Raw genomic sequence first — 22,109 nt, 5'->3', positions numbered from 1 at the left:
TATTGTAGTTATAAAAGCATGATAGACTACATCAACATCTTCCAAATAGACTGTGCTCCAATCATAGTTTGTTTAGTTCATTGACCGAATGGTCATTTATTGGTCTTATTACAGCGTATTTTGGCTGGTTTTGTTCTTTTTTAATGGTATTTGTATTACTGCAAAGACTTGGAGGTGTTCACTAGTATCATTAATTATTAACCCAAAATCGTTTTTTTTTCAGCCCCATTTGTAAAAATATTATCTATCAATGTAGCATCATTGGTAGTTCCTCGAGTAGGCCGTGGGATTGTTGGACGCAAATATGAACTATACATTGCATTAGTGAAGTCATCAGTGGTCTTCAGTTCCCAAAGGTAAAACAGATCAATGTTAAAGTCTCCACGAAGAAAAAACATTTTCTTTTCTGTTATTTTGTTATACATTCCCACTGTTGCATCTCTGAATGTATTAATGCAGGACCCAGGTGTTCTATACACTCAGCTTATCATTATTTATTTAAAATTTTCCATTTCTATTTCTACAGTAAAACATTCCATACTACCATCCACTACTAATGATAAGTTGTCTATCTTTTTACTCCGAGATTTGACATTCCCTAGTGGGACTAGGGAATGTCAAATGCTTTGGGCTTTAAAGGAATAAAAGTGCTATTTAAGAATGTGCTATTTAGTACATAAAAGTACCTCATATAAGCCTGAGCAGTGATCTCTATGCTCTTTTTCAAAATTTGCTAGAGTTTGAAGTCTTTTTTGCTTAACATGTAAACAACCTGATAAGTCCAAATAAAGGTATCATCTGAGACTTTTGGATCAAAGTTATCTCAAACTTTGATTTATGCCGTGTTTAATTTGAAAACATGTGTTACACATAACCGACTGAACCGTTCTCTATGATGCAGTGGGGTGTTTTTTCATAAGTCACTTTAAATTAGATGTGCTTTGAAACTCAACACACAAAGTGAGGTCAGAAACTCTTTGATCTGTCATAACCAAACATGAGCTCCAGAGATCTATTTGGAGGAAGCAAGAATTATAAACATTAGAGCTTTTAAAACTACAAATAAACCGAGACAGAAATGATGCGACATAGCTGTTGGTAAAAAAAACATAAAACAAATGTGGGTCTTTTATCAGATATAACATTATTTATTAAGTATATACGAATACATAAAGCGACTGCTTTAATATTGGAAGATGGAAACATGGCTCAATTAGACATTTAGTTTGGTACTGCTACAATGGCATCCTCAAATTTAACATCTGGGAAATATTTTGAGACGTTTTACATAATTGTGCATTAATAAAATTTTTTATAACTGGAAAGCATTTTCTTTCTGGGAAAACGCCGCCGAAGAACTCAAATGTTTCTTTTTCAGAAAACAATTCAGATCTGGCAGTTTTCAAGAAAAGCTTAAGGCGTTGTTGTTCTGTCACTCTGCCTCATTAGGGACCAACTTACTCCCTGGGAGTCATAAGCTCTTACTGCCATGTTGGAAGCCCCTTGTGGTGAACGCATCCAAACACTACTGCCTCACTCAAATGGACAAGTGCAAAAAATGCTGGCGACAATGGGAAATGTAAAAGGTAAAAGGTTTCCATGACAACACAAAAAGGCCTTACAATCTCTTGGCTTGGAATGATAAAGAGACTTTGCAGCATGAATCTGAATCTCAATCCTGCGCCTTGTTAACAGGGCTGCAATTAGAATTCCAGTCATTCCGGGAGGAAACCTTGAAACTTAATGAATCTAAACTTAAACTTGTTTAAATATTGCTTTAGCTTTAGAATGGAGTGATTCTTGGGTGTAATTCTGTTTTATAAGAACTTGTCAGTGTGCTGCACAGTCATTGCCCTTCAGAGGCCTTCACAACTGGCTTTATCTGAATTCTTATAAATTCTTTACTACACCCAAAGAGCCTTGGTGGGATTAAAAGCACTGATTGAAAAGTCAAATTCCTTAACAGAAGTGTGGCTACATTTTTTTTACACAGAATTTAAGCTAAATACATTTTTAATTGTCTATAACAAAACATGAATAACAATTTCTTTTTAGGTAAATTATCTAAAATCTATATCTTACATAAGTGTAATGCATATGTACCTCCTACATTTTAGTGTTGGTCTGTGGCAGTTTGCTATTACAAGCCTTATTGGTTCCCTGATTTTCATTTAATCTGCCTCTGAGATGCATTATTGCTCAACCTTTATGATCTCATATTGTTTTATTGAACGTGCATTGTGGTTCTCCGGTTGTGCTCGTTTTTATGGCAAAGCAGTAAATTCCACTCTTTTAAGACGAAATCTTGAATTACCTTAAAAAAAGGAGTTGCTGCTGACCTGCAGAGAAGGACACAGGCTATATTTGGAAGACATGATGTAGTGAGACGTGCCCCCATGATGGGTTCACAGAATCCTATAGCCAACTGTGGAGAAGGCCGCCTTTCACCACAACCTGCTTGAATGTTAGCGTTAAGCACATTTATTGTGGAAATTTAATAATCATGTGAGGAAATCATATTGGTTTAAAAAAGGTTATGCACACCTGTATGAAACTTTTGCTTAATAAGAGGTAAACTTCTTTTTGGAAACAACATTTCACAGCACATTCGTTTTTAGACTTGTTAATTCCTTAAATAGTGGGGTTTTTCAAAATAAATGCTCAGTTCATGCCTTAGATAAGTAGATGGTGGTAGGGCATTGTGTCTCTCATACAAAAAAAATGTGTAAGCATTTATATATAATAAATCATATTTCATTTTGTGATCCTAAAACTCCACTTCAAAGATTTGTATGACTACAAAGCTGTTTGTGTTCTTTTCAGGAGGAACAGGGCAAAGTCTGGGGTATATTGCGAGTGATTGACATTTTTTATTTTTTTTTTAGTCACTTCTTTGCTTGATGCCCCAAGAAGGGTGCGACCGCGTAAGTAAATAAACCCCTGATGGTTAAAAAGAAAAAAATGGGAGATAATGGCATGCTACATTCAGATTTTTCCTTTATTCCCTTTTGCCCACTCACTATGAGGTTGCATCCCACAGTTCGTGTAATTGCCTTTCTTGAAGTGCAAGTTTTTTTTTTCACTTTTGAATGTGTCGACAACAAGAACGAATGGTGACAAACTCACAAAATCAGTGCTCCTTTTTGGAATTTTAAATACAATTTTCTGAAAACATGGAAATTCTTTCTTTAGGTAAAAGTTTGAGAACAGCAGTGAAGTCAAACACATGTTGTGAGTAAAAAGCTTTCCTTGACCCAAGAAACCACTCACTGTTTCTGCTCGAAAACCACTAAAACATACCCAGTTGTGCACCATTTGAATTACTAGCATAACCAAAGCCTGACATTGCTTGGGTGAAACTCAATATCACTTAATGATGTATTACTGGTGAATTACTATGCAGCAGAATTTGATATGCATCAGTGTCTCCTTTGTTCTCTCAGTGGAGAAAAGATATTTCTTCATTTGACTGCCTGTGCAGCAAGGTGGGTGAAGATACTTTGGCTGATTCAGATGAAAGGTAGTAATACAGAATTTCATGCAATCTCAAACACCCCAAAGTGCATCCACAATACATCGGCAATCAATACATGGGTCTCAAACTAATTTAGTGCTACCACTATGCACTATAATAGTCCTATAGGAATTATTTGATGACCTTGAGATACTGTACCTTGTCTAAATGCAAATCGATATAATATACATATGTTTCCATTTTGGAACTTCCAAACACAGTATTTTTTCTCAGTGCAGAATATTCCACATTCTAATCACTTATACTAAGGAGAAGCAACTAGGATGACTTTTTTTTTACAACTGTTTGCACAGAACTCCTGGTAACATACAGAGCCACACTCAGACTCTGCAACTTGCAAAGCTTCATTTCTTTGTGCTGTGCACAGGGAATTCTTTGGAGTGGAAAGTATGATATAGACATATAAATCAAAGAAGTGCATTTTAAAATGATAAACAGAGAGATAAAAAGGCTCAATCCAATAATACCTCTGGATGGAGCTGTGAGCTTCAGGCATTCAAAAGCATCCCACTGTCTTCAATAAGCCATGAGCAGATGAATGGAGTATTCTTCTATTCTAAGGTGATTGGTGCTGACTTACTATACATCACCTGTGAGGGAGCAGCAACCAGTGTCACTGGGAGATGTACTATATTCCCAAATCAAGGGAATCGCTTTACCTAAAAGAGAGTAGCTACTTGTGTCTTCTGTTACACACACAGAGACGTATTGACATATATAAATATATATATATATATATATATATATATATATATATATATATACACGTCTATATTAACAGCAGATGCAGCGTTTGTGGGGCTGGATTTCATGACTTAAACCCAGATTATTTTCAGAAAAAGCCACAAAGGAATCAATGAGTTTTAAGCTGAGCTGTCAGAGTGAAGCATTATCAGAATTGAAGGGAAGGCCCCCTCCCCTAATTTGTTATTAACTGCTCCTCAGGGGGTGGAACAGCTTCAGGACCAGTTCAGCTGAATTGTACTGAATGCCCTAAAAGAAAGAGTCCTCAAGTTTTAACAGTCCACAAGTGAATGAAGGTAACACATCAAAGCATAACCTGATTATAGAAAAAGAAAAATCAAGGCGTGCTTTTAAAGCAGAGACATAATCATACATGTTTTAAGGTGAAGTAAATACGATAAGGAAACCATATAGAGAGGATCCTTCAAAGAGAGCAAAAACAATATGGTTTCCAGGAAAAATTAATTGTTTTCAAGGTAAGGATCACAGTTACTGTAGTGTAGCATGTCTAAATACTAAATATAAAACTGAACATGAAAACAAGAAACAATTTTCTCTAAAAAGGGAATTCCATTGTTATAAATAACGTATTTTCCACAATATGAAGGGAACTTAAAAGCTTTATTTTTTTTTTCAAAAAAGCAACAGTACACCTTACAATCCAGAATGCCTTACATATGGATTCATTCTGTTTTTGCTGTGTGATGTTGAAGCAGTTTTGAGAGGTGCCGAGCGCTCTAGCAAAATGTCAGTTTTTTTTTTTTTTTTCATGAGTCACGAACAAGTTTAGGTTAGCATGAATATGCTAACATGGATTATGTGTAGCGGTGTCGGGCTCTGCTTTTTTTTACCTACAAAAACAAGGTTTGAAGCCAGCACTAAAAATTATTTTAGTGGTATCATTCTATTTTTTATGTATTACAAACAAGTTTGGGAGTTATCGGTATTGTTAAAACGTGACTAACGTGTTGCATGTTACAAACAAGATCCAGAGTAACAGTGAACCGAGCTAATAATATCTGATTGACTGACTTATCCTCGACTCTTGTCTTGCTCCATGCGCCTGATAGCTTGTTGCTCCTTATATATAATGAAAGTTTAAAAATAGACAATTTATTGACAGTGGAGTATGGCTCACGTGTTTGTGGGTTGTTGTTTACTGCTTTTAATACTTAGTTCAGTTTAGTTTCTTACTTTGACCTCTACTTAAAATCAAATGCTCACACTTCTTTGAGGTTTAGGCTATTGCTTAAAAGTGATAACAGCTTTATGATTAAGAAAATGTATTTTTGGTTAAAGATGATAAGATGTTCTTATTCCTACAAGATATTAATACCAAGCAATATGGATACAATTTATAGTCTTTTGACTATAACTTATTTGTGGAGGTGTTGTTTGTTTACTTAACTTTACAGTTTAAAAAAAAAAAAACTGTCATAATGAAGATTGATATAAAGGTTTTCCAAATTAGGAGTGTTTTAACAATCCATAAATCTGCAGAAAAAAAACACATTGAAAATAACCATGTTTGTAATTAATGCAAAGGAAAAAAAGCAGTTTTGCTTATAATATGTGGAAAGTTTTGTTTTGTTTTTAACTGAGTTTAACTCTAACCATGAATGACTTCTTAATGATTTCTAACATGAGTTGGGTGAAACATCTAAATAATAACCTCATTAAAAAATGAGAGCAAGCAGAAGTTGAAAAGATTATCAAGGAGTCACGGTCTTAAAGCAGGCCGGCCATCAGTCCAAACTGGATGTGTTAATTATTGTGGGAGGTAAAAACATTGTTTTCAAATTTATGATACTTTATGTGCAATGTTTTAAAGTAGTACAAAAGACATGTTTGTATAAAGATAAAGATGATCAAGAGAAATCAGCCTTCAAGCATCTTTTTATATCCACAATAAATTTAATTAAAATGTTGATTTATTCCTGGCTGTAAGAACGGTTTTACGAGCGTGTTACATGTGTGTAAACCTCATCACTGGTCTAATTCAAATTACACTTAGCCGTGCATTTTCTCTTGGATGAGTGACTTGTAAAACAGACAAAATAAACAAATCATATCGATAAATTTAGTAATGAATCACACAATGACCACTTGTTGATGTCATTAAACAAACGGTGAAATGAACCCACATCAACTGATACTTTTACTTTGAAAATCTAGTCATGGCAAAGAGGAAACTGAATCTTTTCAGTCACATCAAGAACAGCTAATTTATCTGTTAAAAGTGCTTCATATGTGCGACTATGTGAAAAAGCTTGTAAACTTCAGGAAATACTGAATGTATCAACTGAATAAATTGTGTGATTTATACGGCGCTAATAAATCCTTCAACCTCATTTTTGATACATTTTTTATTGCCCAGGGCAAAACTCTGCCACTTTGATCCTCTGGAAGTCTTTGCATAAAGGATCATAAGGAACTGTGCCATTAGGATTAGGGGAACAGCTTCTTTTATCAATTACATCAAAGTTTCGGCTGGTACCCATTAAATCCACGCACTCTCGCGCACACATATGCACAAGCAGCCATACAAAAACACAGCTTCACAGTTTCATTCTCTGGATGTCCAAAAGATTGCTGGTAAAAATAAGGAGCCAGCGTTTTGTACCCGACTTGACTCAGTGTTTGCATAGTAATCAGCTTGTAAATTTGGGTTAAATCAGAAGTCAATCCTCAAAGCATCATGCTTGTTAGACCCGCGGGCCTCAGGCGGGAAACATGGAAGAAAGCCAGAGGCATTTAAAAACAACATTCTGTCTAAAGAAGGGATAAAAGCTTACTTTTAACTCCTACTATGCCATCAGTGTTGAAAGTGTGCTACATGTGTTCTCTGCAGACGTCCTGAAATGCACATCAGCTATAGACCACACTAATGATTATAAACAGCAGGGCATTTTGTGTTGTAGTGTTGCAACTTTGCTGTTGGCAACAAGATATATATATTTCTTAATAGATAATAAAAACTTGTACAAACGGAAAAGTAAAACTTCTACTCAAACAAAAAGTCCATTCCCTTTAATTCTAGTAATTTAAAGGAAAAAAAGACTGTAAGATAAGCTCTCAGTAGCAGAAGATAAAAGCACAACCTCTAAAATGCCCTTGTGAGACAGTAAATTTCATGATGGAGCCCTCTGTATTGGGTATTCTCTGAGTAAAATCCCTCATGACTTGTTAGATGGCGGCAAACAGGAGATGGATCACCCGCTCAAAGCAGATGTTGTCCGCGCACACACGACACTCTAAAAACTGTGATCCCCCCCTCCCCAGCCCTGCTAAAGCACAGGTAGAGGTACAGGCAAATAAAAGTAACAAACACGCACTGATCTTGCTCTTTTACACAGGACACATGCTGGTTATGCACACATAGTACATAATCCCCTTTATTTTGCAGGCAACAGACAGACCCAGACAGGTCCAGAAATTGTGTTGGATTTTTTGTTTGCACACAAAACAAACATCCCCCAAGCTTTATTTGTTTGCTTTTTCTTCTTAGATCCGCTACAGCAGAGAGAACATCACACTGCGAAAAGTTGTCAATAAAATCAGTGTGCCCTGTAGAGTTTGTTTTACAATGAGGGAAGGTCACAGCATGCTATAGACAGCGAGTGCCCCAAGCAAAAATACATCCCTTACACTGACATCATATGCAACCTTCTAGAATATATTTTGAAGCACACAGAGAAAAACCCAGAAGTAAACATTCGGGCAGGAGGGCAGATGGAGGCCTGGGTACTTTTGAAGGCAACAGGCTGGACGAAGAAAAAAAAAAAACAAGCTCATAACATCGCAAACAGGATAGTCTGGTAAGGTCAGATGTAAACACCTGCTCAATACTGACGCAAAACAGTGGTGAGAGAAGCCAAGTGAGAATGCATTTTATTATTTAATGCCAATAGGATCTTTGAAAACAACACTTTCCCCCACATTTCTAATAAACTACTTATAAGTTTTTGAGCCATGTATAGATTTTTCAAGACCATATTTTTCACAACGCTGTTCTCAAGGCCACAAATTATTACTTTGGCTGATGTTATTCGCATGTGCAACCAGGACAAAAACTGATGCAAATTCAAGTTGGCCACACATAAAACATGCAGCCAAGATACACATTTGTTTTATTTACAACAACAAAACAAAAATTGTTCAAAATCTACACACTCTCAGAACTCTCACTGAATGTACCCTCCTTTATATCACCTGTCAAAACACGTCAATGTCTGGATCAAAGAATTATTCACGTGCTTCTGACATCATAGTTTTCAGCTCATCGAAATGAAACAAGCCTCAATACATACATCGCTGAAATGCCCCCTCCACTACTAGCCATGCACCTTGAAGCCTCAATACAGAACGTCACATTACTACTATCAGTTCCTCTAAGGATGGAATGATTCTTCTTGAATTGGTAAAAAACTATGTAGAAATGCAGAGCTGATGACATTTCTTCATGCAGGCTCGCTGTATGTGTGCGTAGTGGAGGGGCTGCATGCTGTTCATCTGTTCTTCCCTCCTGGGAAATTCTCGCATCTCCTTCAGATTTAAAAGTTTCATATAAGTCTGTCCCTCCAGGAATTTGCCGATGTTGCGAACGCAACTAATTCAAGCAAAACCGAGATTTGTTCCTTATCCAGCAATTTCTTTAATCGCATCTTTGATCAATCTACCATGACAACAGTCATGGGTGACGACACACCTTCAAGACTCCTTCCCGGGAACGATTATTTGCACTGTGCTAGTGTGCACGTGGTGGCTGGGTGGAGGGTTGCACGAAGCGGGTGCAGGTAAGGAGTGGTCAGTCACACATGGAGCACAAAACGAACAGAGAACGAAAGGATTTGTGATCAATTATATATTATGTATAATTGTTTATTTGTATTGAATCGCTTCTGTTAGTAGGAAAACAGACAGTTTGATGTAAGGGACAAAAAGAAAACATACTTGGCCTTAAAATACCTTTAATTCATTGAGTTGAGAAAAAAAATGAAAAAATCAAAATCGTGACTTTGTTACTGTGAATCGAAGTTTCACGCATTTCACAACATTTGAAAATGTAACCTTCCTCAATGCTGTGTATAAAGCAGCTTTCTCAATACGCGCACACCATGACATTACTTGTATGGTGAAAAAGCATACCAACTATCAGAGGATCTTAATTAAGAACAAACTCCCATGAGGGCCAATATTATTTTTTATTTTGTTTTTAATATATAATTCTTTTAGATGTATTTTTCTTCCTGATAACTCAGGATGCCTGCATCTTTTTTAAAGTTCCCATTGTCATGGGAATACAAATGGGGCACAGACACATACAAAACTAAATGTCAGCACTACTCCAGAGGGTATATTAATCATATGTTGTAAGAGTTCTGGATCAGAAAGGTGTGCCTGAGACCCAATTCAGACAAGTTTAAAGTTAATGGTAGCGACTCTGTTGAAAGAAAATTCTATTCAAGGGTGCTGCTCATATCTTTCTCTTTATAAAAATTGAACAGCTTTGTTTTCTTTGTGCTTGTAAAGTACAAAGAGAGATGCAACAAAAGCACACACCAAGTAATCCACTTTAATCTTCCAGTTTTTGGTGAAAGTAGCACAGCAGGAAAGAAAGAGCACCACAAATTCACTCCCTTTGGTCTGATCTGTAAGTGACAGACAATTTGTATTTTGTGCCATTGGTAAAGGGATTAGGGGCCATGATTTATGCTCGAAAGACATTTATCGTTCAAAAGCAAATGAGTTTCTTTTCTCACAGGAACAAAGGGGGTCTGCCTTACTCCTCCCTTAATCTCTGCGAACAAAAAGCTCACCAAAGGGGAACTCGGGCTCCAAGTAACTCAGAGTCTGATGAAGCCATTTCACCTCATTGTACGTTTGCCTTGATTTCAAACACTTTTCTGGTACATGTCACTTTCTAAAACCAGTTGTAAGGTGATCGAATGTTGTCCAACGAATCTAAAAAGTTACTTCCCTTCACTGGTTGTTTTCTTGACAGAAAATCGGACAATTAAATCAAGACTCAACCCTTAAACGGGGTTGAACATTTGCAGAAACCAAGATAAAACGTGGAGCGTTTTCTTTTGTTCTTGTCTGCTCTCCACAAAGCTTGGAGGAGGCAGTAAGCTGAAGGTGCCTTTCTTTTCTTTGAAATAGGCAGCTGCCAAAAAAGAAAGAGGGGAAAAAGAAGAAAAGGAGCCGTCAACTGTTTACTACTGTCCACTTTGAAAATGATTTGTTGGAATTGGTTCCTGACACAGCTCTGGGATATTCTGTCTTAAACATTCCAAATTGAAGAAAGAAAGAAAGAAAGAAAGAAAGTCTTTCTTTCCATCATTTAGTCCTGCCAACACTGACAATAACACACCGTAACTTCTTTTTAAACCTTGGTTCAATAACATCAGGCTGGCAAGCTTGATTGGAATGCTTCCTGTGTACTGCACATTATGTTTTTTTTTTTTTTCACAGTCATCAGAGGTTTGTCCATAAACTTGATGAGCTCAAGGGAACATCAGAGTCAAAGAAGTCAATATGATTGGCATGACTTTGAACCTTGGTGGTTGGGCTTGGCAGTGAAGCCAGGCTTGTGTGTGTGTTGAGTGGGGTGGTGGGGGGTGGAGTGGTGTACTTGGCTGTTAACACATGGCACAGGACTCAGCCTGGGAGATTAATGGTTGTGACTGCATCAGCTCAGTGACTAGGGATCAGAGGATGTAATTGGGTTGAGCCCAAATATGCATATTTTTGACAGCTGCTCATAGCGGGAGCTAATCACACATTCTCATCTTCGCCGTGCTTCCAGTTGTGCACCATCTCAGGTAAAGACACTTGAATGTCCGTTGCACCACAGAAGCCATTTTGAAACTCTTAATTTCTCTTCCTGATTTTTTCTTTTAAAGTTAGCCCAAATTTGTTGTATAAACTCCAAAAATCTGTTTAGAAATGAATAGGAACTGATTTTATCTTTTATTTTTAACACTAAGACCTTCTTAATGACTGTAAAAAGTTTTGCTTCTTTCTTTTTTTTAGGCCATGTGCAGCAAATACCTTAAGGCTCCCTGATTTAGAATAAAAGCTGGCGTGTGACTGCATAATTAAACTAATCAAATACTCTTTGACTTGCTGACTTAGAAAATAAATGTGTTTTTTTTAAGGAAAGAGAGAGTACATGAGAAAGTTTAGTAAGTTTTCTAAATAAAATTCCATGTACAAATTATTGGGTGATCTTAAGAGATTTGGTGAACTGAGAGTCCTCAGACCAGCTTTGCTTCTCTAACCTAACATTCTGATTTTCAAGTGGAGAAAAACAGAGTATGCTAAGTAACACAGGCAGTTTTTCTGGGTCTTTATTCCCCTTTATTTCGCGGTTGGGGACCATTCATCAATTGGCACCAGGCTGTGCAAAAAATAATTAATTATACCCGTTTTCTTCTTTTGAATCTGAATATTTTGTTTTTTATATTTAAAAAAAAATTATTTAGAAAAATAATCAGATTCTCACAGCTACACCTCCAATTACTTGAGCTGTTAAATTTGGTCAAGGGAGTAAAATGACCATGTTTGAACAATCTTTTATTCTGAAAAATCATTTGGTTTTGAAAATCGACAGGATTCTCTCGGTTCCATTTCAGTCACTTGAGCGCTATAAGTAGTTTGGCTGCGTGCAACACGAGAAAAGTGGTATGTGGAACATTTCTTTGCAAATAGATAAGACATAAGTGCAGGAACAGAAGAGCAGACGGAAGTTTCCATCCGTATATTTTCCATACGTCCTGTTCAGGGTCACAGGATTTCTGGAGATAACCCTGTCAGGTTAAGGCACAGGACACCCTGGACGGTTTGTCAGTCCACCGCAGGGCCCCACAGAGAGATGTACAACCATACTCACTCACATTCACATCCAGGGACAATTCAGAATCAGCAATTAACCTATGAAGCATGTTTTCAGACTGTGGGAGGAAGCCGGAGTGCCCAGAGAAAACCCACACATGAAAAGAGAGAACATGCAAACTCCACACAAAGGATCCAGCTGGGATTTAAAGCTTGCTTTGAAATGAGAGTGCTAACCACTAGCCCACTAGGCAGTGAGCTACAGCATATAATGAATGTATTAAGCAACATAGTTTTATTTTATAAAGTGAAACTCAGAGTTTCTAGCTAACATAGCTAATTTAATCCCGAGTTAAATTAGTCTGTTTGGTAAATGTTTGTCTATTTTTGCTTTTGCACTCAGTGACGGCCCTAGCATCAATGGCAACCACCCAACATGCACCCCCACCACAAACAAGTTTGATGACGGGCATGTTGTTTTCCCAAAGTTTGTTTGGGGATAAATACCAAGATGGCACCGTGTTTAGTCCTCTGCAAACAAGCTGGGTCCAAATTCTGTTAGTAAGAACTGAAAACCAAAAGGAAGAAAACATGTTTTGCATATGTGTGAGTGTGCACAGTATATCATACACAAATGCATGGAGGTAGAACTAGACAGTCTCATTTCTGACTGTGAAAACACCTGTTGTGTGAATGGCTCTTTATTTTAGCCACAAACAGAGGACAGCTCCTAATATTTTGAAAGTCTCCCTGAATTGCATAAACACACAAGTATGAAAACAAAATTGAAATCATTAGTCAAATGCATTTGTAATCGATGAAATAGATTATTTTGCACAAAAGTCAACTACACTTAAAAATACAAATTTTCTTTCATCACCTCAATAACCAATACAATATTGCACAAACTACTAATTGGAGTAGCTCATGTCTTTTAGATTATGATAGAAAGAAATACATATCTTTGCTGTATTGCAGTAGCAATGGAAACAAGCAGCATTTCATGACCTACAATATCATATCTCTCCTCATACCGTCTTCTGTGAGATGCATCCTCATGGACGATTGGTCTCCTTGCATCTTCCTCAATCCACCCCTGCAGACCAGTGCCGAACAACATCCACATGGTAAGTTTTAGTAAAAAGATGTAGGTATATATTGTGTTTTAGAACATTTTTTATTATTATTTTTTTGTTGTCATTATTTCAGTGCTCCAAATGATGACGTCCTCCCTGAAACTGGGAGATTGTGGTTTGCAAGCCATGCTTGATTCTCAGCTTCAAGGGTTTAATTGAGGTAAGTTTTTGATTGCAAGTCATTGAGTGATGGATTAAATATGGAAAAAAAAGAAAACATACAACAACAAAGTAATGTGGCTTGAAATCAACTTCAAAAAGCAAAGGGCTATACCACTGGATCCTGGAAATAACTACAAAATGGAACAATACTACATAATTTTTGTACACAGGTTACTATTTCAGATCTTTAAAAAAAATATTAATTTTGTATGAGTATGTTTTGCTAAACGGATGTACATTTTACTCTGTTGACCAACCTTTTATTTATTCCGCTAGAGGCTATGTTGGTCTGTGGTTTGATGATAAGATCATTTTCTGTGGGCAAATATTATTAAAGGCTAGAAATAAGCTTTATCAAAAAAAAGGGGGGCCAACATGAACTGAGCTGGTCCTGCACTTTTGGCATTGTCATGCTCTTTTAATTTCAGCAAAGTCCCCACTATGATCCTAGCTGTAACAAGAAAGAAATCATGTAAATTTATTGGTGACATTGAGATGGCTCTTTGCTATTCAAATGAGGCTTGCCTCATCAGACGCTAAACAGTACTTCGTATTGGCTTGTAGCAGTAACCTCCCCGCAAACAGCTGTGACCCCATGCAGGAAGTCAGACATCCCACTTCCTGTGGCAAGCTGTGCCACTGGCTTTCTTAACTGTGGATGGCTTCCTAATTGGTGTCCTCTCACCTCTTTACTTTGAGATACTCCTGCCTGACAGGTCCTGCCAGCAGGAGGATATGTCCTTGGGGAAAAAAAAAAAGTCAGATCTGAGAAAGTGCCAGAACACAAGATTTTCAAAAATGTCCCTCAAAGTCTCTTTCAGAAAGTAAACTCAAGGGGAGTTTTATCAGACATGAAGCATAAAGTATAGAAAAAATACAAAAAAAAAACAATTTGAATGTGTCACGACCTGCTTGATATTGAAACAAATTAGATGCTTAGAGGAAAAAAAAGAGAACGTTTTCATTGTATCAGCTGAGGAGTGGATGTGAATTTAAAAGATGCCTTTCAGTCAGTAGATTTCCATCTTTGTATGGACAGCTGAATTGGTGGTTATGTAATGTGTATTGTTTATTGATGAAACTATTTCAAGGATTTAACAAACTGAACCGTATATGTAAAGAACTTAACTATGATGAAGGTTAAGATTTAAAAAAAAAAAAAATCTATTCATCCTCTTTTTTTTGAAAGCACATAACTCAGTTATGCAGTCTGTAACACTAAATACTAAGAATATAACCAATGTGTAAAATCAAAGTTAATTTCTGGTAAAAATATCTAAAAAGGTTGCTAATTTACCTACCAGATCTATTTGGTTCTACACAAAACAAAGGAATTTCTTTTACATAGAAATTGAAAAGTAAAAGTGTTAAACATGTTGAAAATCAATGACTTTTTCATTCCTTAAATTATTGTTTGACCACCACAAAGACTTTTCTCTAAACAAAGTCTATACTCTGATGGAAAATGACAAAAACATATTTTTCTTATTTTTTAAATCACAGAGTAAAACCTCTTCTGACAGACAAATCTCTGACATTCTAAGTTTCTTTTTAACTTTGTAAAACTAATTAAAACAAGTAGTACCATATATTCATTTTCCTCGCCTAATATATAAACATCTATAAAGTACAGTGAAAGCAATGACCTAGAGAAATGAACGACTGTTTCTTTCATCGATTAAACACATTTGCTTCTTTGTATTGTGCTCTGAAATGACTTTACACGAAACAGTGCCACATATATGACCTCATCTAGACTGAAATAATGAATACAAACTGTGAATCTTGAAAATCAAAACACTTTAGTCTTAGCATCTTTTTTTCTATGTAACTATTGAGTTAATTTCTAGGCGCAATAATAAACAGAAGAACAGCTAAATCTACAATTCTATCACAAAAAGTTTTCTTCAAGGTCTTGTAAAGGGGATCATGCTCCCTCCTCTTGCCCATTGATGATTTTGCTACAGTGGGAGAGAAGAATCTCCAGCTAAATTCCGGTTAAATCGAGAGGTTTGCATTTGGGACACAACAAGCAGCTACTGCTGCGTCATTCAGGGTGAACAGGTGAAGAGGCTGCAGAACTACATGTACATGTGCATGGAAAAATGAAAAACAAGAAGACCAGAGACACACAGTCAGAAGAGGAGCCTGTGAACAGATTTTCATCAAGAACTTAGCCCTCAGCATTGTCCTTTACAATTATGGCTCATAAAAACTATAAGGAAAAATAACTGCTCTCTAGCACAAAGATGCACACTAGTTGCAGCAGAGATGCAATGAGAGATGCTTTTTTTTTCCTTTTTCTGTGCCAACTTGAGGTTAGGTGTCTTGACCGAGCAGCCTCTGGCATGTAAAGCAGGCGCAACTGAACCAGCACTGTTAAAAGTAACGGACAACCATTACCAACACATTCTCTCTCCCATGTTGTCACATAGTAAATGGTAAAGGACCCCTCTCATTTTTTGTGCGTCCCCTACTTGTCTTTTTTTGACGAGCTGGCTGTTTCAAATAAAGAAACAGCGCGATACCGTACGTGGACCAAACCTCGGGATGCGGTCAGCACCCTACCCGATACCCTGACCCTAACCTGTTCCATGTCTGATACCATGTCCAGAACCAGTACCATATCCCGAACTGGTACTGATCCACATCCGCTACTCACTGCGTCCAGTATCAGAACTGATCCACGTCCGGGTTCGGTACTGGATCAAGGTTAGAGTTAGGATATCGGTGAGGTCCACATTCCGGTACTGGACCGGTACCGGTTTGTGGCTCTGAGGTTTGTGAGTCTTAATTGAATTGGAACAGTCATCATGTCAAAAAATGAAGAGTTGGGGACACCCAAAGCATCAATTTCTGATGCGGATGTTCCTTAACCATGCTTCAGTATGTGACAACTTGGGAATGAGAGTGTGTTGGAGTTACAGTTGCACATCATCCCTTCCATCGTGGCCTCTACTAATAATTTGATTCTCCTTCACCACAAATACTACATTCACATCGGACATGTGTCGCATATTCAAGAACCACGAAACACAAATTCTTGAATGCGCTTTCAACATATGGTGTTCACACTGGACTTTCGCTACCCTATACTAGCGTATGTACTACTTGCTGTGAAATGTCGAAGCAGTGCAAATCATACATTAAAGACTTGGTGTCACATAATACTGGGTGGTACAAATGGCTATTATTAATTTCTGCTTTATGATTAATTTTCAAACAGTTGACACTTCCGTGAATGAAAAGGTACATCATCCATATGTCACTACCAAATCCAAGTCCCTGACCAGTCAAAGTTCAAGTGGTTTCACTTTCAACATGTGTTCAATGGCTTCGTGTTTTGTACAAATAGCCCAAAAACGGTTCTAAAAACTTGTATAAGGAAGTGTAATAGAGGGAGTTTGAACGAAGAAGCCTGAAATGTGCATTTACTTTCATTGAAAGGGGTTGCTTGAACGCGCCGAGGGTGGTGTGAAGACAGCTTAAGAGTGTTGAGTCAAACTCAAATAAAAAACAATCTTATAAATACAGAACCAGGCCGGAGTTTAGCCTCCTTCCGAGCTCTACCTTTGTGTTTCTTAAAATGAGTTGCTTTTTCTCTTTTTATAAACTTTATTAATTTTTTCCTTTGCTGCATTCGCGTGCTATTTTCACTGAAACCTTATGACTATGGGGACAAGGTTTCTATCTTATCTTCTTATTGACAAAACCTAATATTGAAAGTGAAATGTCTGCAACCAGCACTGAATCCAATTCTCTATAGGTAGAGATACTGCAGTAAGGTAATAAAATTGCAGAGTCCAGAGTGTAGAACATACAGTATTGCTGATATCCATGCTTTTGATATTGAGTGCACTTGCTGTGCTTTCAAACTTTATCTGATGGGGCACAGAAGGAAGGGAGCACTATCTGTATTGTTAAAGCCAAACCCTGCGGGCATCAAACATGGAAATGTCAGGGTTGGGCTAAATTCCAAGGATAAATTATTCAAACAGCCCCAGTAAATGCTGTGCATCAGGTCACATGCAGGTCTCACAAGCGAAGGAGCCTCTGACAGGGAGCAGCACACAATCAGTCTCCGGATCCCTGTTAGGAAGAGGGGCGCCATCACTGACACAGCTGTTCAAGCAAGCAGGTGCAGTGACCCGCTCAGTAAACAATAAACAAGTGTAAAGAATATTCACAAAAAAAAAAAAGAATCTGCGCTTGATGCTGAGTCGGATTTACCGAGACAGCAGGCTCACCTTGGGAGGTGATGAAGTGAGATGAGAGAGACATGCCAAGTCGAACGCACTGATGTCATTGTAGATTCAAGACAGCGTTTCATCACATTGATGCACTTGCTGCTCTGCAACATTATGACAGGACTTTTTGCCCCCACTATTCAGTTGACAGAAAAACACTTTTTTTTTCACTTGAAACTCAATCCTTTTGAATTTGTCACAATAAAAGACAACATCAACATTTATTGTTTTCTCTCAGTTTAGATAACAAAGATTATTGTAGGAAATAAAGGGGTCTTTGCCGAACAACATGTGCTTGATCTATCATGTAGGCAATAAAAAAACAGAGAGTTTCATCAGTATTTTCAGTTGAAGTATTTTCAGCTGAGTATCAACAATGTCAATAAAAACATTTGACCCTTGGGAGCAGAGAAAGGACAGGCATAATTGTGTAAGTTCCAAACCTGTAGGGCCATAAAATTTGGATTTGCACACAGCCTTCTAACTCGCAAAGCAGAACTATTCAGATCCAGTCCAAAACTCCACCATTCTCCCCAAAGCTAGAGTAACTAACTAGAGTAGAGTAAGGGGCGCCTCCGCAGTGAACCTTGAACTATGTGTACCTCTCTGTTTGTTGCACTGAAAATCAATGACTTTCCCCACCCTGTGGGATTTATAAAAGTATCTTGAAAACTGAAAGAAGAGTGATTAAATAATTAAGGAAAAATTGATAGATTCACTAAATGCATCATAGACATTTCATTATTCTCTTTGAAACTAATGCTATATTCACACCGAACGCAATTCACACTTCAAATTCCTCCATCTCTGTTTTGACATGTGACAAATCTGCTGGTGGAAACTTGTCCAAAAATGTGTTCATAAACATGAAGTATCCAAATTATTGGAGGAGCTACTAACAAGTTTCTCCTCGCTACATGGAAGCTTTGCTTGTACAGCTCATATATGCATGAAAGACACAGGTGACGGTGAGAGAAGCGATGTATTTATTTTGAAGAGTTCAACAGAAACATAGGTAAGCACGTCTCCGTGTCTGGGTTCATGTCAGCATTCAGAGACTCTACCAGTACGGTGAGATTCACCATCTATTGCAGAAGCTGTGTCTTAAAGACAGACGCTGTCAGCGGTACTTCCGCCTATCTGCTAAAAACAAGACTAAAATTTGAGGAACTTTTCTTGATACAAAAAATAAATATATCATGAAGTTCAGGAGAAGTTGTTTTTTGACTCCACCCACTCATCATATCATCAACCCGTCACAGGCCAAAGTTGAGTTCCTGATTGGTTGACATTATACAAATTCTTAATCAAATTTCATATATCTGAACTCTAGAAACATCTGCTGAGAGACCATAGCTGTGGTGTAGCGGTTGGGCGGTCGACCTCTGATCCGAAGATTGCAAGTTCGATTCCTGCTTTGTCCGTCAATGTGTTGAAGTGTTCTTGGGCAAGACTCTGGACTTTACCTTAGGTCTGGTGGAGGGTTGGTGCAGGTGGTCGGCAGTGGAGCCGCTATCAGTGTGTGAATGGTACTGTGAATGTAAAAAGTGCTATACAAGCATATGCCATTTACCGCTGTGCTTGATGTGACGCTCAAATTATGCCGCAGGACATTAGATTACATTAAAAGTGGTTGCCCATGACGTGCAAACCCCTCTGAGTGTGAATGAAGCTTTTTGTCTACTGTAATAATTTCTATGACAATCTGCTGTTGGCTGTAAATTAATGAATAGGAGTACAGAAAAAAAATCCATATGGGAAGAAAACTAGGTCGACAAAACTTCATGGTTATGAGAATGTCCAACCAGTAAGGGACCCTCATGGGAGACCCGGGACAAGTTGGATAAATTTTACCTCTTGGTTGGCCTGAAAACATATATGCCCCTTCCTGGAAGACCTGGTGGAAGTGACCATGAGGAGTGACCATGAAGAGAAAAGTTTAGACATAAACTGTTTCTGCCCTCATTATCAAACCCCACATCTTTGCAATTTTCATACAAAAAAAGGCTTTCTAATGTGCAAAATAATAATTTGTATCAAAATTAAGTTTTTGGTCCAGAGCAACGCCCACACATTTGTACTGCCTCATACTGCCACCGGCCTCCTCCTAATCACAGAATGTGAGAAGGAGGAGTGGCAGAGCCTTATTTTGATTAGAGTTGATTAACCTTTAAAGAGCCCCAAACTTGCAGATGTTCTGCCCATGTTAATATGCCAACTATAATTGTTAAAAAAAAAAGTGGTTCTTTCATTTTCTGGGAATATGCCCATCTGCAGTCCCAGTATGCTTTGCAGGAATTGAGCACAATGAAAGATATGTCCACAGGAGGGACTAATTTAACTGATTTATTCCAAAAGGAACGTGGAAAAAACTATCTTCAAACCTCTTTTCTTTCAAAAACATAGACTGGTGTATTTCTACTGCATTGCTCTGTGGCAGTGACGAGGAAACCAATGCTGACCTTCATTTAGACAAAAGAATGACAATACCACAGGGAGATAAGAGAGTGAGGGGGGAAACAGACAAAAGGAAAATCAATAGCTCATTTTCAGCTTTTTTGTATAGGGATTCTGATGTTTGCTGAGATAAAGGGCGACTAGCCTCAGAGATCTCTTGCAACCTCTCGGCTTGAACAACCATGAAATTGCCATTGTGTCCGCAGCAATTTAAAAGTAAGGAATCAGATTTTGCCTCGTAGCCTTTAAAGTGTCTTATGGAAATGGGCTTTTCTATGCATTTCTATGAATTCTCTTAATTCTCCAATGATGCACAGTGTCTTATATCTCTATAGCTGTTCATATTAAAAGAGAAAAAGGTTATTTCATTTTTAGGGATGCATTAAACAGATAACAGCATAGCCAAAAGAGAGAAATATAAGGAAACAAAGTCAAAAAGACATTTACGAGAAATAATGCATTGACCCATTTGGTGTCTGTCAGTTGTCAGTACATTATCAAAAATGCATGAGGCAAAACATCAGATAAATTGAAAACAGCGTGATAGTATGGACCAACAAATGCCTATTTTCTTTCATGCAACATAAGTGGTTATGAGAAATCAATGTAGCAAAGCTATGGACTTCACAGCACGGAATAAAGCAACTCCAGTCGGGGTATAGTCCTTCCTTATAAGACAACATAAACAATAATCAAGAATGCATTTTGAAATCTCTAGAATTTAAGTAAAAATGAAAGCACTGTCTCTATTTGCTATTTTCACCAGATATAGTTTTTCTAAATTTATCATGATGAGGACAAATCTTATCCTCCTCTCCACGATTGTACCACAAGGCTCAATGTTTGGGCTCCTTCTGTTTGTTAAGAAGCTTCCTCTCCATGGGATCTCATGTCATTACAGGTATGTGGACTGAATCTAAACTCATCGTTCCTGTCAGATAATATTACATTTCTGTAAGGACATCAGTCTGATTCTCTGACATTTTCACAGGAATGAAGGAACATCACCTTCAATCAAACCCAGCCAAGACTGAGCTCCTGGTTTTTTGAGACAACCAGTCTGACCTTTTTCGTTTACATTTAAGGTGTAATTTTTGTATTTTGTTACTAGTCATGCACTTGGCTTCATTTTTTTTAAATAAAGATTTGGCATTAGTCATGAGTGTTTCACAATACTTTTAATGTGTATTTAGCTCAAAATTAAGCCTTTAAAAATGTTTTACAATCATGTTTTTCATGTCTGATCCTTTGAAGTTAGTATTTTTTTCTTTATTTGTCATCCCTTTCACAAACAAGATTTAATCTTAAGTTTTATCTCTTGTGTCACTAAACACAGGCTGTTCATCACTGCCATTGGCTTGGAGAGCTGCCTCGCTGACTCCATGGAGATTTATATTCATACAAATTACAATTTTGTTGTTATGAAATACCTGACTAACACTGAGAGGTTATAAAAAAAAGCTTTAATTTTTGGGGGCTATTAGTTAAATTTACCTCTCTAAAATGTACAAATTGCGCTGAACAAAATGACAGTTCTGTGAAAGCAGAGGTTGATTTAACATAGCTGCCTGGATAAATAGTCATTTTTGATGTCTGCCAGACAGCATATCTACTTAACAGCAAGCCATGACCAGCGTTGTGGTTATCTGGATAATTATGTTCATACAAGAAACAAGCTGCATCTGTGTTGTGAGTAAATTACAGGCTCCTGACTGTCATTGGGTCTTCCTGTTTGCAACTCTGAGTTAATTTGTGGTGCTCATGTAGACTGCTTAGGCTGTTTATTAAAATGAGTTGGTGGCATATTTGTGTAGATTATTGGAATGCAGGTCAATAACTCTGCTTCTATAGAACAATGTTCCACAATGCTATTTTAAGAGGACATTATTCAAGTTTTAATAGTTTGCAATATTGTTATGGCTTCTTTGGAAAATAGGTTTATGTAATATTTTCACACATAACAAATAAGCATTATTAAATTACTGTTATATA

Source organism: Oryzias melastigma, linkage group LG10 (assembly GCF_002922805.2).
Source record: "Oryzias melastigma strain HK-1 linkage group LG10, ASM292280v2, whole genome shotgun sequence".
Lineage (NCBI taxonomy): Eukaryota > Metazoa > Chordata > Actinopteri > Beloniformes > Adrianichthyidae > Oryzias > Oryzias melastigma.
Note: the sequence above shows the minus strand (reverse complement) of the source record.